Source organism: Cnephaeus nilssonii (genome assembly GCF_951640355.1).
Source record: "Cnephaeus nilssonii genome assembly, chromosome: 5".
Taxonomy (NCBI): Eukaryota; Metazoa; Chordata; class Mammalia; order Chiroptera; family Vespertilionidae; genus Cnephaeus; species Cnephaeus nilssonii.
Genome location: NC_137076.1, coordinates 107,984,574 through 107,999,342, shown reverse-complemented (window position 1 = coordinate 107,999,342; position 14,769 = coordinate 107,984,574). Strand labels below are relative to the sequence as shown.

The following is a 14,769-nucleotide window of genomic DNA, read 5'->3' as shown; positions in this document are numbered from 1 at the left end:
CCACAGCCGCTAGGGGCAGAGACCGCAGCCCCGCCCTCCCGGCTCCCCGTCACCGTCCGGAGGGAGCCGGCCGCCGTCACAGGTAGCGTGTAGGAGGCAGGGCAGCTCGGCCCCCGACAGAGCCCTTGCTTCCTGGGCTCCGTGGCTTCCTCCTTCCTGTCCTCTCCCCTGTTTTGCGGGAGCGCACCCTCCAGCAGCTGCCCAGGACGAGGTGCGGGGTGGCTGTAGGCAGACACCCTGTGGGTCATCTCCTTTGACACAACCACCTACGAGGCGGCCACTACTTCCCCCTTTACAGAGAGGAGACAGGCTCAGAGGGGCTCGGCCACCCGCCCATGTCATTCCCTGCTCGGCCCCCCCACCCCCACCAGAACTCGGCACGGGGCCTTGGTCGCAGCAGGTATCCCACATCTGTTTGTCGGGCGGATAAATAAAAGTCAAATCCGGATGCAACCGACCACGAGGCTGCTCTGACTTGGCAGCCACAGAGAGCCAGGCCCTTGGGAAGGAGCCGCCTGCGGGACACGCCTCTGCTCTCTGCCCTTGTCCCTCGGGCGAACGCTCAGGGGCCAGACGGCCCGGCAGGCAGGGAGATGCACGCATCTCTGGTTAATTGATTTGCCTGGGTGATTGGAGTGGGCGGCTTGAGATGGAGGGTTTAATTATCCCAACGAAACCTCCACTTAATTGGAAGGAGTTCTGGCAAAAAAAAAAAAAAAAAGGGGGGGGGTATTATTTAAAAGAATGATCTAGTGCCTGTGAGGACGGAGGACACACGGGGACACACCAGCACTCCGGCCGGTCGGCCGGCGGTGTTCACAGCCCAGGAAGGAAGCTTGTGGAAAAGACCCCGCTCACACCTTCCTCCTCGTGTGCCCTCCCCCCGCCCCTCGTGGCTACAAACAGGACACTCAGAGAAGCAGCTAGAAACCCCCTGCAGGCTTCCTCCGGGCATCCCCGAGAACGTCCTCACCTCTGTCTATCTCGGCTCATTCAACCGAAACATGAAGATGATAACATTTCCCACAGTTACCATGTGAAGCCATCAGTGGTGCTTTGCCCGTACATGTTTTGAAAGCAGCAATTATCATTTTAAATTCACAGCGGAGTGGCAGGCCCTGCCAGCTGCTCTCTTACTCTGTGGAGGGGCCCAGTTTTGTGGAGTGTCGCTGGGCCCACCTGAAAAATGGCGTTTCTCGCCTCCCTTGCAGCTAGGGGTGGCCGTGCGATACAATCCCTGGCCTCTGCGAGGTAAGTGGAAGTTTCAGGTGAGACATCGGGGAGGGCTCCTTGGGCTGGGGGCAGAATCTGGTGAGAAGAGCCTCTTCTTTGTCCCCGTCTCCCTCCCTGGATGCGGACGCAATGCCCTGAAGCACAGCAGCTGCCCTGTGAGCACGAAGACAGAGGCTGCCCTCGAAGTGCGGCTGCCTGGGTGCTACCGGGACGCTGGGTCCAAGCTAAGCTTTGAGCCCTTGGCCCACAGAAGAATAAAATCCCTCGTGTGTATGAAGCTCTGATTTTGTTTCTATGATTCGTGGTTAGGAAAACCACCCTCACAGACCCGTGTGACAAGTAAGATCTACGACATCTGAGAGCGCCATCGTGGTCGCAGCGACAGACGCCTGAGCGCTGGCGGTCCATCGCTCGTGTTCCTTTTTCCAGATACAACACCGAGCGAGCAGGCGATCAATAAAGACGAAGCACCGCCGTGGATGGGGCGCCGCGGGTGACAGCAACGAATGGTGTGGCTCCAAGGGGTGGCCGTGCCGCGAGGCGGTAGGCACAGCCAGGACACGGTAACGAGACGACACCACCTTGTCTGTCTGCCCGGCCGTTCCCGGATGGCGGTGCCTGGCGGACCGTTCATCTCGCCTGCTGCCTCGGTGCGGCCTCCAGTCCTGAGCCGACCTCGATTCCCAGGCCCAGCCTCCCCCCACGCGCCGGCCTCGCCTCTTCTCCCTCAGCCCTCGGTCTTCCCGACGCTCCCAAACGCCCGGTTACGGCCATGCTTCGTGCCAACATCTGGGCATGCCCGCTCATCAGCCGGGCACTGCCCACCACCCGCCATCCCCCTGGGCACCAGGCGAGCGCCTCAGGTGCTCCAGCCACTGCTCTCCGTGCCCGGCCAGGGCCACAGTCGCTGTGGAATGCTGGTGCCAGGGGAGAGGAGGCCCCCGGAGGAGCCAGGACTCGGGGGGCGGGGGGGGGAGGCCCACATACACGGCCTCCTCACCACTCCCTGCCCCAGGCCCTGCACCCACGCTCCTTCCCAGTGGCCTCGCCCTGCGCCAAGGCCAAGCCCTCCTGAAGGACGCCCCCCGCTCCTCCCGCGGCTCTCACTTCCTGCCACAGGGAAGCTTCTGAGAAGCACATCCGCGAGCCAGGCTCACACTGTCCCGGAAGGCGCATCCCTCCATCACGGTTGCTCTGTGAGCGTTGGCTGCGTCTCGATTCCAGAACCGCACACACAGGGATGGACAGGACGGCCCCCAAGGTCTCCGGGGGGCATGGCTGCGCGGCTCGGCCAACCCTCCCCCCCACCCCCGCCCCAGCGGGAGGCCACCCCTCTCCCTCTTGGGAAGCGCCCGCTGCGGGCGGCCACAGAAGCCCTCTGGCCTCGACCACAAGGAAATGCGTTCTCTCCTGCGGTCACCTCGGCAGCCTGGCCCACAAATGCCCGTTCGCCACGGGGAACTGTGAAGTCCCCGAGAGCACCCGCTCGCTCCAATCAGGAGCCTCTGTGCTTTCGAAGAGCCCCTGCTCCGTCCGTGGCCCGTGGAACACCCCTCAGCACCTCTTCCTCGTCCTGGCCACGGGTTGGTTCACCATTTGGGTTGGGAGAAACTCTGAGAGCCCACGGTCCCCCTGTGCCTTCGTCACGCCAGTCTCCAGACGGGGTGCAGTCACGCTACGCAGCTGGTGGGGGGATTCAGTAAAAATGTTTGCTGAATGGGATGCTCTGATGACCACCGGTTTCATCATAAAAGCATCCCATGGCCACCTCACTGTCCTCGGTCATCAGCCCACCAGGAAGGATGCAGAGTTAGCGGGAAATACGCCGGCGCCCGCTGGTGCTCTGCGATGCCTCGTCCCGCCTCCATCCTTGGCCGTTCCGTGTTTCCACGCCGCTGTGGGTTCCTCGGGAGGGGGACTGTGTCCCACTCACCTGGGACTTGCACGGCCAGGCCCTCGGTGACCTCTCCCCACCTCCACCCCGTCTCCCCCGGATCTGGGCCGGAGACCTGGGGTCTCTACTACGCAGAGGTGACCCCACAGAGGGCGCAGAGCATCCATCGGAGCCTGCATCGCAGGTAACTCAGTTCCAGCCCAGGAGAGTGGCGCTGGGACGAGGGGAGCCTGTTTGGAAACGACGTGGGCAGCTGTGCCTGACCTGGAGCAGCGACAGGCGGAACCTGCTCCTGGGGAGCCCGCAGCCCCGAGAACCTGTGAAGTGAAAAGGTCGGCCCTCGCATTTCTCAGGAAAGGTCACCAGTGTCCTCAAACTGGAGCCCCACCCAGAGGGCAGCCAAGGATGAGAACTGGAAGGTTCTGTGGGAGCCGCACTCCCACTAAACCTTCCCTTGATCTTCTTCTCACTGGACTGGCACTGGTCCCACGGGGCAGGAGACAGATCAAGTCAAATGGCAGACGAGGCGGGCCCAAGGCCTCTGGACGTTTCGCGGGGCAACATTTGAAAGTCTGGTGGTGAGGATATTTCAGGGACGACGTAAAGCTGGGAGACTGGGAACACTACTCATCCATCCATCCATCCATCCATTCATCCATCCATCATCAATCCATCCATCCATCCATCATCCATCCATCTATCCATCCCATTTAAACATTCATCCAGCCAGCCAGCCAGCATCCATTCCATTTAACCATCCATCCATCCATCCCATTTAATCATTCATCCATCCATCCCATTTAATCATTCATCCATTCATTCATCCATCCATCCATCCATCATCCGTCCATCCATCCATCATCCATCATCTATCCCATTTAACTATCCATCCATCATTCATTCAACCATCCATCCATCATCCATCCATTTAACAATTCATCCATCCATCTATTCATCATCCATCCCATTTAACCATTCATCTATCCATCCATCCATCATCCATCATCTATCCCATTTAACCATCCATCCATCCATCCATCCATCCATTATCCATCCATCCATCATTCATCATCCATCATCCATCCCATTTAACCATTCATCCATCCATCCATCCATCCAGCCAGCATCCATTCCATTTAACCATCCATCCATCCATCCATCCATCCATCCATCCATTATCCATCCATCATTCATCATCCATCATCCATCCCATTTAACAATTCATCCATCCATCTATTCATCATCCATCCCATTTAACCATTCATCCATCCATCCATCCATCATCCATCCCATTTAATCATGCATCCATCCATCTATCATCTATCCATCCATCATCATCCCATTTAACCATCCATCCATCCATCCATCCATCCATCATCCATCCCATTTAATCATCCATCCATCCATCCATCCATCATCCATCCCATTTAATCATGCATTCATCCATCTATCATCTATCTATCCATCATCATCCCATTTAACCATCCATCCACCCATCCATCATCCATCCCATTTAATCATTCATCCATCCATCCATCCATCCATCCATCCATCATCCATCCATCCATCATCCATCCCATTTAACCATTCATCCATCCATCATCCATCCATCCATCCATCATCCATTATCCATCCTTCCATCCATCCATTATCCATCCATCCATCATCCATTATCCATCCATCATCCATTATCCATCCATCCATCCATCATCATCCATCCCATTTAACCATTCATCCATCCATCTATCATCTATCCATACATCATCATCCCATTTAACCATTCATCCATCCATCCATCCATCCATCCATCCATCCATCCATCATCCATCACATTTAACCATTCATCCATCCATCCATCCATCCATCCATCCATCCATCCATCCATTATCCATCCATCCATCATTCATCATCCATCATCCATCCCATTTAACCATTCATCCATCCATCCATCCATCCATCCATCCATCCATCCATCATCATCCCATTTAACCATCCATCCATCCATCCATCCATCCATCCATCCATCCATCCATCATCCATTCCATTTAACCATCCATCCATCCATCCATCCATCCATCCATCCATCCATCATCCATCCCATTTAATCATGCATCCATCCATCTATCATCTATCCATCCATCATCATCCCATTTAACCATCCATCCATCCATCCATCCATCCATCATCCATCCCATTTAATCATCCATCCATCCATCCATCCATCATCCATCCCATTTAATCATGCATTCATCCATCTATCATCTATCTATCCATCATCATCCCATTTAACCATCCATCCACCCATCCATCATCCATCCCATTTAATCATTCATCCATCCATCCATCCATCCATCCATCCATCCATCCATCCATCATCCATCCATCCATCATCCATCCCATTTAACCATTCATCCATCCATCATCCATCCATCCATCCATCTATCCATCATCCATTATCCATCCTTCCATCCATCCATTATCCATCCATCCATCATCCATTATCCATCCATCATCCATTATCCATCCATCCATCCATCCATCATCATCCATCCCATTTAACCATTCATCCATCCATCTATCATCTATCCATACATCATCATCCCATTTAACCATTCATCCATCCATCCATCCATCCATCCATCATCCATCCCATTTAACCATTCATCCATCCATCCATCCATCCATCCATCCATCCATCCATCCATCCATCATCCATCCCATTTAACCATTCATCCATCCATCCATCCATCCATCCATCCATCCATCCATCCATCATCCATCCCATTTAACCATTCATCTATCCATCTATCATCTATCCATACATCATCATCCCATTTAACCATTCATCCATCCATCCATCCATCCATCCATCCATCCATCATCCATCCCATTTAACCATCCATCCATCCATCCATCCATCTATCCATCCATCATCCATCCCATTTAATCATTCATCCATCCATCTATCATCTATCCATCCATCATCATCCCATTTAACCATTCATCCATCCATCCATCCAACATCCATTATCCATCCATCATCCATTACCCATCCATCATCCATTATCCATCCATCCATCCATCCATCCATCATCATCCATCCCATTTAACCATTCATCCATCCATCTATCATCTATCCATCCATCATCATCCCATTTAACCATTCATCCATCCATCTATCATCTATCCATCCATCATCATCCCATTTAACCATTCATCCATCCATCATCCATCCATCCATCCAACATCCATTATCCATCCATCATCCATTACCCATCCATCATCCATTATCCATCCATCCATCCATCCATCCATCCATCATCATCCATCCCATTTAACCATTCATCCATCCATCTATCATCTATCCATCCATCATCATCCCATTTAACCATTCATCCATCCATCTATCATCTATCCATCCATCATCATCCCATTTAACCATTCATCCATCCATCATCCATCCATCCATCCAACATCCATTATCCATCCATCATCCATTACCCATCCATCATCCATTATCCATCCATCCATCCATCCATCCATCCATCATCCATCCCATTTAACCATTCATCCATCCATCTATCATCTATCCATACATCATCATCCCATTTAACCATTCATCCATCCATCCATCCATCATCCATCCCATTTAACCATTCATCCATCCATCCATCCATCCATCCATACATACATCATCCATCCCATTTAACCATTCATCCATCCATCCATCCATCCATCCATCCATCCATCCATCCATCATCCATCCCATTTAACCATTCATCTATCCATCTATCATCTATCCATACATCATCATCCCATTTAACCATCCATCCATCCATCCATCCATCCATCATCCATCCCATTTAACCATTCATCCATCCATCCATCCATCCATCCATCCATCATCCATCCCATTTAATCATTCATCCATCCATCTATCATCTATCCATCCATCATCATCCCATTTAACCATTCATCCATCCATCATCCATCCATCCATCCATCATCCATTACCCATCCATCATCCATTATCCATCCATCCATCCACCCATCCATCCATCATCCATCCATGTGTCTGAAAACAGCTCTGCTGTTATTTCAATCAAACTGAAGGGTAACAGGTGATGGTCCAAGGTAACAGGTGCCGCGGGAGGCCGTGGAGCAGCAGCAGGAGCCGGAGGAGGCAGGAGGCTCGGCGGTCCACTGCACAGGCCGCTCAGGTCAGGGGAAGCGCCGGAGCAGGAAGCGCAGGCCGGGTCTTACAGGTCCCAGGCCCCTCCTCTTCCTCCGAGGACTCAGGTGAGAGCTGGACTCTCGGGCCTCGGTCACTGGGCAGGTCCCCAGGCAGCAGAGGGCGGGAGGAGGCGCTCTGAGGGCCGGGTGACCACGACCTCGTTAAGGTGGGCCGTCTCTGAAGAGCCCTTCCGCTGTCCGTGTGGAGAGTCGGGGGGCTGGGGTCCCGTGTGCAGGGCACCCCCACACGAGGAACATGGAGCACCTGCCCTCAAGGGGTTAAATGTGTTATGCTTGTTGGTGTGAAGTGACATCGTCCCCCTAAAAGAGGGGGCTGTAGCAGAAGCATCCCCGGAGCTGTACTCAAATCAGAAAGAGCGAACCCCAAAAACCTTTGCGTAAAGGCACCAAGGGTAGGCTTCTCTCTGGCCCGTGGGAAGAACGTGCCCTGAAGGAGAGAGCCCTGGTGGGAGCCGCAGCTGCTGTGGCCTCGGCGCTGCCGAGCCTCCCGAGCCCACCTGCTGTCTGTGCAACTGGACGGGCAGACCTACCTCCCGGGGTTGTTGCCGCACCCACGGCAGGCACTCAGTCAATGTCACCCGGTCCAGCCGGCCACAGCCAACGGCAAACTCGATGGAGGTCTCTGCCTCGGCGTCCCGATAATTACCTCCACACCAAACGCGATTTACAGGAGAATGTCAACGCCTGGCCTCCACCCTGCTGTCTGGGCTGCCGGTGAGAAACTCCCCCACCCGGGGGCGGCGTCTCTGTCTGTCCGTCCTGTTGCTTAGATCCTCGGGGCGGGGAAGCCCTGTGGCCGGCAAGACTCCTGGACAAACGGGCGCTGCGTGTGTGTAAAGGGATTGCTTTCCGATGGATGCGCGCCGGCTCCCTCTGTGCGCGCTTCCCTCCCCTCGGAGGGTGCGCCCTGTCATCTCCGTCATCTCATCTCCGCTCGGTGAACGGTGAGGTCCCCCGACAGCCTGCGGGCGGACCGCGTGCCCCTCATGCACCGGGCTTGTTTGCTGCTCGGCATTTCGGATCTGAGCGCCCATCCATGGCGCTCCCCCGACCAGCCGCGATCAGAGGCTGGACCGCACGTCCCTGTGGTTCCCGACCCGACCCGTGGGGACAGCCTGGCCGCTGGGCGGGGCGGGAAGGCTGCCTCCCCGCTCTGTCGCGAGGACTCTCCGAGGGCTGCGCCCCAGACGCCGCGTCCGAGCTGGGCTTTTCCGGGGGCCTTGGCGTTGATGAGGACAGCCCGTCCAGACACCACGGTCCCAGTCGCTCCGTGGAACCCCGATGCTCTGAGAACCGACCACCCAGAACCAGCCAGTGGCCCCTAGAGCGAGCCTTGTGCGCCGCTGTCTTGTGTGAGGTCACAGGAAGGGGACGGAGCCTTGCCGCCAGCTCCCCCTCAGAGGACACCTTTGTGCTGGGGTGTCTGAGGGGCGGGGTGTCTGAGGGGCAGGGTGTCTGAGGGGCAGGGCGCACTCATCAGCGGGGACAGAGGGTGGGCGAGGCGATGGGCAGGACCCTCGTAGGCAGCTTCTGGCGTCTCTGCCGCACCCTGGCGCCGACCAAGCTTCGCGCTCCCCACCCTCTCTGCCAGCTGCCGCCCAGGCCCGGCACCCCGAGCCCACACAGCAGTGACCCTAAACAGACACCTTACCCACGCGGAGGAGCACTATGCACCCGTGAAAGGAATGAGCACTGACACGCTACGTCCACGGAGCGGAGCCGGGAAAACATCTGCTGAGCGGGAAGCAGACGCCACGGCCGCACAGCGAGGGCTTCCGTCCGGGAAACGCGGGACAGGCAAACCCACAGGCCCGGGGCCCGGGGAGAGGGACGGGGCGGGGGTGACGCTCCTGTGTTCGGGGGGACGGAAACGCTTCGGCACTGGACAGAGGGGTGCTTGCACAGCACTATGAATGTACTAAAAACCATTGGCCCGGCCGGCATGGCTCAGTGATTGAGCGTGACCTATGAACCATGAGGTCAGGGTTCGATTCCGTCAGGGCACATGCCCAGGTTGCAGGCTCATTCCCCAGTGGGGGGCGAGCAGGGGGCAGCTGATCCATGATTCTCTCTCATCATTGATGTTTCTATCTCCCTCTCCCTCTCCCTTCTTCTCTGAAATCAATAAAAACATATTAAAAAAGCACCAATTGTTCACTCTAAAATGGTGCATTTTATGTCCTGGGATTGTCACCTCGATCAATAAGTGAAGTAGGCGGAAGCAGCTACAAGTTCTCAGCACACGCGTCGGGTCCCCAGCCAGCACCAGCCCCCACCACGCAGCCCGTGGCGCAGTCATCAGCCGTTTTACCCGACGCCGTGGTTTCCCGATGTCGTCCCGCTTCCTGCACAGCCGTGATGGAAACTTTACCAAGTCCCTGAGAGTTCCCGGTGAGAGGAATCGGGAATCTTCACACTCAGAGACAATCCAGCCCGGGCGGACGGTGGCACCAGGGGCCGTGGGACTCGGGAGAGCGGCTGTGCAGGGGCGGCCGCAGAGGCAGGTGGGGAGGGCGGGGAGAGACGGGAAAAGGGAACAGGGACGGGTTTTATTTAGCGCCCACAGCTGCACGGCCGAAAAGGGAAGCGCAGCGAGGCGAGTCACAGCGAAGGAGGGGCGGGCGGGCGGGCGCCGGTGAGGGCCGGAGGGAGAGGGCAGCCATCAGGGGGCTGCGCCATTGGGCATCCCTGTCCTCCATCCGCTCCGCCTCCTGGCCGCTCCGAGCACCCCCCCCCCCCCCCCCGCCCCGCCACCCGCCCAGGAACTAGCAGGCACTTTCCCCGAAGGCCGGCTCCGAGGGCGTAACAACACGGGGACTCACATTCCCACGCCCCGCGGAGTCACCAGACACCCCAGAACACACCGTTCCCCAAGGGGAGTGGGAGCTCGCTCTCCCGCAGACTGGGCGTCAGTCAGTGCGAAAGGGCGGCTGGAGGCGCCAGAGGGCTGGGGCGTCCTCCTCGCTTCATCCCTGACCCGCCCGCCACCTGGCGCCGGCTGTCCTGCTATTTCCTCGTGTCCTACACGGTCTGCCGGACACCTCACCGAGTCCGACGGTCACTGGGAGAGGCACTCAGGCACCTCCAGGCTCAGAGGTCACCCCAGCTCCCCTGCCCAGTGAGGGCGGTAAACCACGCCCGCCCGAAGCCGTGGGAGCGCGGTGGATGCCAAGTGAGACAATGCCTGTGATTCCTCGAGGGCAGGGGGCTGGGGCTGTTGGGAGCCACGGCTGCCTCCGTGGACCTCCTCTCTCTCTCTCTCTCTCTCTCTCCGCCCCCCTCCCATGCGAGGGCCGTGTGGGAAGCCAGGCTCCAGGGCCGCCGCCCCGCGTCGCACACACGTGTTGCAGGCCAGGCGGGGGCAGCGTCCGACCACACGGTGACATTTCTGACCCGAGGGCTGTTACCCTCCGGCGACTCCGAGATGCCCAGAATGCAGCACTTGCTTCTCCTCTTAACGGACAGCTCTGCACCTGAGTCACCTCCTCACACCGTGACCTCGGTTTGACCCCGAGACGAAGACTCGGTCCCTAATGAGCGAGGCGGCCGCCCCCCCCCCCCACCCCGCCCTGCCCCGGCGCAGGAGTGTGTGCCGCCCACGGGACCTGCCGGTGTCTCACGAGGAGACCAGGCCCGGCTCAGCGCCTCCCGCAGAGCTGGCCGGCGGGGTGGGGGGGTCTGGCCCCGCTGCCCTGGGGTGAGCCCTGCCCCCGCGAGGGGCCGTTTCCCCGGAATCGTGGGCCTGGGTCACCCCGCGGCGTGGCTCCCAGCACCGCCTTCTCATCCCACGTTGCTGGTGGGCAGGACTGGCCTCGCTGCGTGTCGGACTCCACAGCTGACTCCTTTGTATCCGGATCTACCCAACCTCCTGAAGCTGACGGAAAGGCGCCCCGGGAGGGCGGGTGCCAGGGGCGAGGCTACGAGGCGTGAGGTTCGCACGGGGCGGGGCCCGGCTTCTAGACACAGACGCTGTGCCCACGTCCTCTCCGCCCAGCGGGGCTCGGCACCCCACTCCTTCCCCAGGAACACCGCGGGCCCTCAGCCTGGGCACCGTCCTCATCAGAAGAAAGTTAGGAAAACCCCCGGCCGGCGGGGCTCAGTGGCTGAGCATCGACCTATGAACCAGGGGCTCACGGTTGGATTCCCGGTCAGGGCACAGGCCCGGGTTGCGGGCTCCATCCCCAGCGTGGGGCGCGCAGGAGGCAGCCGATCCATGATTCTCTCATCTTGGATGTTTCTCCCTCTCCCTTCCGCTCTGAAATCCATGGAAACATCCGGGAAAAGGCAGGAAGGCCCGCACCGGGGACAGGAGGCTCTGTCCGCACGGAGATCAGGATGGGGGTCTCCGCGCAGTTCCGCGCCCCGTGCACCGAAGCAGGTCCCACGGCTGCCGGGCGTGTGAGGGCCCGCGTGGCTGGGAGGTGAAGACGGGAAAGGAACACGCACGGCCATCAGCACGCGGCGTGGGCGGCGCCAGAGAAATCGCAGAGCGGGGTGCACGCCCCCCGACCTGCAGGCCATTCCCTCCGAACAGCCGCGGCTCCCTGGCGGGGTGCGCAGGCCTGGGGGCGGGAGGGGCGGCGGGCCGCGGGGGATATACTCACGGGCTCACACACAGGCTCTGCCCGGCCCGGCCGGTCCCTCCGGCTCCTCGGATCCCCGCTCCCCGCCTGTCGCCTGCCAGGCCCCCCAAACGCTGATGCTGCAGGAGCGGAGCCCGCACCCCACGCAGGGCGCCTCTATTCTTAGCTGGGGCAGCGGTGGGCGGCCGCACTTCCCTTTTTACTTCTCTCTCAGCAGAGTCTGCGGGTGACTTTCCAGGAAGGGGGGAGGCTGGGAGGAGAGAAGGGGACCCCGGGGCGCGGCAGAGAACCCGGCCGTCTGTCACGGGGGCAGCGGGGAGGGAGGGGGTCCGGGCAGCAGCGGCATCACCCAGGTCTGCCCGCCGGACGCTGGACCCGGGAGGCGGCCGGGGCGGGAGTGCGGGACCCAGCGCCCCTGAAGGGACTTCCTTTTGCTGCTGTTAACCCTCCCCAGAGGGTGCGTCTCCATTAACCTTGTTTTTAGAGCGAGTGGGAGCGACCGAGAGAAACATCGCTGGGAGACACAGATGGGTTGCCTCCCGCACACACCTGACCGGGCGGGATCCAGCCTGCAACTGAGGTCCGTGCCCTGGACCGGGGTCGAACCCGGCCCTGCTGTTCTCAGGCCTACGCCCTACCCACTGAGCCACACTGGCCAGGGCCCTGAAGAAACTTTTGAAAGCCTCACGCGGAGGTGCTCAGAGCCAAACACACCGCCACGAGCTTCTCCTCCGGCCCCGGCCCCGGTCTGCGGCAGGGAGCGGGCACCTGTGCCCTGGCGGCCTGCAGGGCGGCGCTCCGAGTGGACGGGCCACACAGCCTCAGCGAGAGGGAGGGCGGCTGTGGTGGATGGAGCAGCCCGCACCCCCGGGTGTCAGAGGTCAGCCCCGCCCCTTCCTAGCCGCCTGCTCTTCCCTCCGACCCTGCTCAGCCCCCTCCATCCCTGCTCAGCCCCCTTGGCCCTGCTCAGCCCCCTCCGGCCCGGCCTGGGACCCTGGAGATGAAACATTCCTGCCTGGGCCACGGGGCTTTGGTGTGCGAGCCCCAAACCCCAGCCCCTCCAAGCCTGGGGAGGCGGGAGGACTCCGCCCAGAGGGACCAGGTCTGTCCTGCCGGGCGACACCGGCTCGGGCCAGGCCCACCCAGAACTCAGGAGCCAGCCTCCTCCGGCGCTGCTTTATTTAGCTTCGCCCTGAAACCCGGTTCTGCACGGCGTGGGCCTCGCCTGCTGACTCAGCTGCTGCAGCCAGAACTCATCAAATCCCTTTTCAAATAGGCCCAGTGATTTTATTTTCTGATCATAAATATGAGATTTAATTAGCAGCTTGCTGCTAATGAAGTCGCCGTGGACGGCGGCCTGGAGATGCGGGGGGTGAGGGTGGCAGGGGAGGCCTGCCTGGGAACAGGGCCCGCTGCCCTGCTCGCTCTCCCCCACCCTCCGCGGCCCTGCAGAGCCCAGCAGCTGGGAGGCAGCCGCTGGCCTGGGTGGACACGCAGGACCCTGCCCTCGGGCGGAGAATCACGAGGGGCGGGGCGGGACGGAGGGGTCGGACGTCCCCTCCCTGGGTCTGTGACCCCGGCCGTCAGATGCCGGCTGTCTTCTCTCGCAGCTGCCACGCTCCACGAGAGGGAGGGGCCGGAAGAACCCCGAGTCTTCGCCGAGAAGGCGAAGAAAAGGCCACGAGGAAGCCAGAAGGAGCCGGTTACCCTGCCTGAGGCCGGCGATCGTAGGTGAGCAAGGCTTCAGGAGACCCGGGCACCCAGCACCCACACTGCCCCTTCAACGCCCCCGGCCTCGGTTTCCCCCAAAATAATGTGTAAACGGTCACCTGCCTAATAGGACCAGGCACCCAGGCGGGTGGAGTTTCCGTGGTGAGTAAAAGCCTCCGTAATGCCGGCGCCCGGTGTACAGCAGGTGCTTAACTCGGGAGCTTTCATCGTCGCCCTGAACTCAGCTCCCCAGCCGAGCCCCGCGCCCAGGCCTGGCGCCTCTCGGGAGGAAAGGGCTCTCCCGGCATCGCCCAAGAGGCTGAAGCTAAAGCCTGATGGTCATTTCCTACCCACGACGGGACCGACCGGGCGCGGGCCGGGCGAGGCGGCGCCCTCACCGCCCAGTGGCTCCACGACACAGCGCCCAAGTCCAGGCGTGTGCGGAGGGTGCGAGGGTGTGTCCCTTACACGTGCAAAGGTCACGGCTCTGCACACACCCTGCATGTCCCCACGCGAGCACCTGCTGACGCCAGCGTGAGCCGCCCCCTCCTCCCGGAGCCGCATCTCCGAACGCGACTCCTCTGCTGTCCAGCGCACGGGCCTGCGTCCTGGGAAGAGGCTCACGGCGGGAGGTACAGCTTCTGAGGGTCGCTCACCTCCTTGCTGTGTTTTCTTTCTTTTCTTTTTTTAAGATATTTTTATTGATTTCAGAGAGGAAGGGAGAGGGAGAGAGAGAGAAACACCACTGCTGAGAGAAATCATTCATCTGCTGCCTCCTGCACGCCCCACACAGGGGATGGAGCCCGCAACCCGGGCCTGTGCCCTGACCGGGAATCCAACCGTGGCCTCCTGGGTCCTAGGTCGGCACTCAGCACTGAGCTCCCCTCAGCGGTCTGGAAAGCCCACCCACAGGGCAGGCGACTCTAACTCCAGAAGAAGGACCACTCTAGAGGCACCCAACCACACCTAAACACAAGTGGGAAAAGAATCGCACCTATCGACACGTAAATGAACTGTTTGCCAGATCAAAAGTTATCCCAGCGTACGGGGAACACAATCCAGACCCTTGGCATCCATAACAACCAGAATTCAGCA

At 59.3% G+C, this 14,769-nt stretch overlaps 1 protein-coding gene across 3 annotated transcripts in view; it reads right to left on the bottom strand.

The window, feature by feature from the left end:
- The window catches only part of CARD11 (caspase recruitment domain family member 11), a 74,990-nt gene that overhangs the window by 42,082 nt on the left and 18,139 nt on the right, over positions 1-14,769 (bottom strand). Inside the window, exon 1 of one of the 3 annotated variants that reach the window (XM_079770809.1) lies at positions 11,986-12,568. The exons of the other annotated variants lie outside the window; for them this stretch is intronic. The gene's annotated coding sequence lies outside the window, so the exon portion shown is untranslated. Of the gene's footprint in view, positions 1-11,985; positions 12,569-14,769 lie in introns of those variants that run through there. 3 annotated transcript variants of the gene reach the window in all.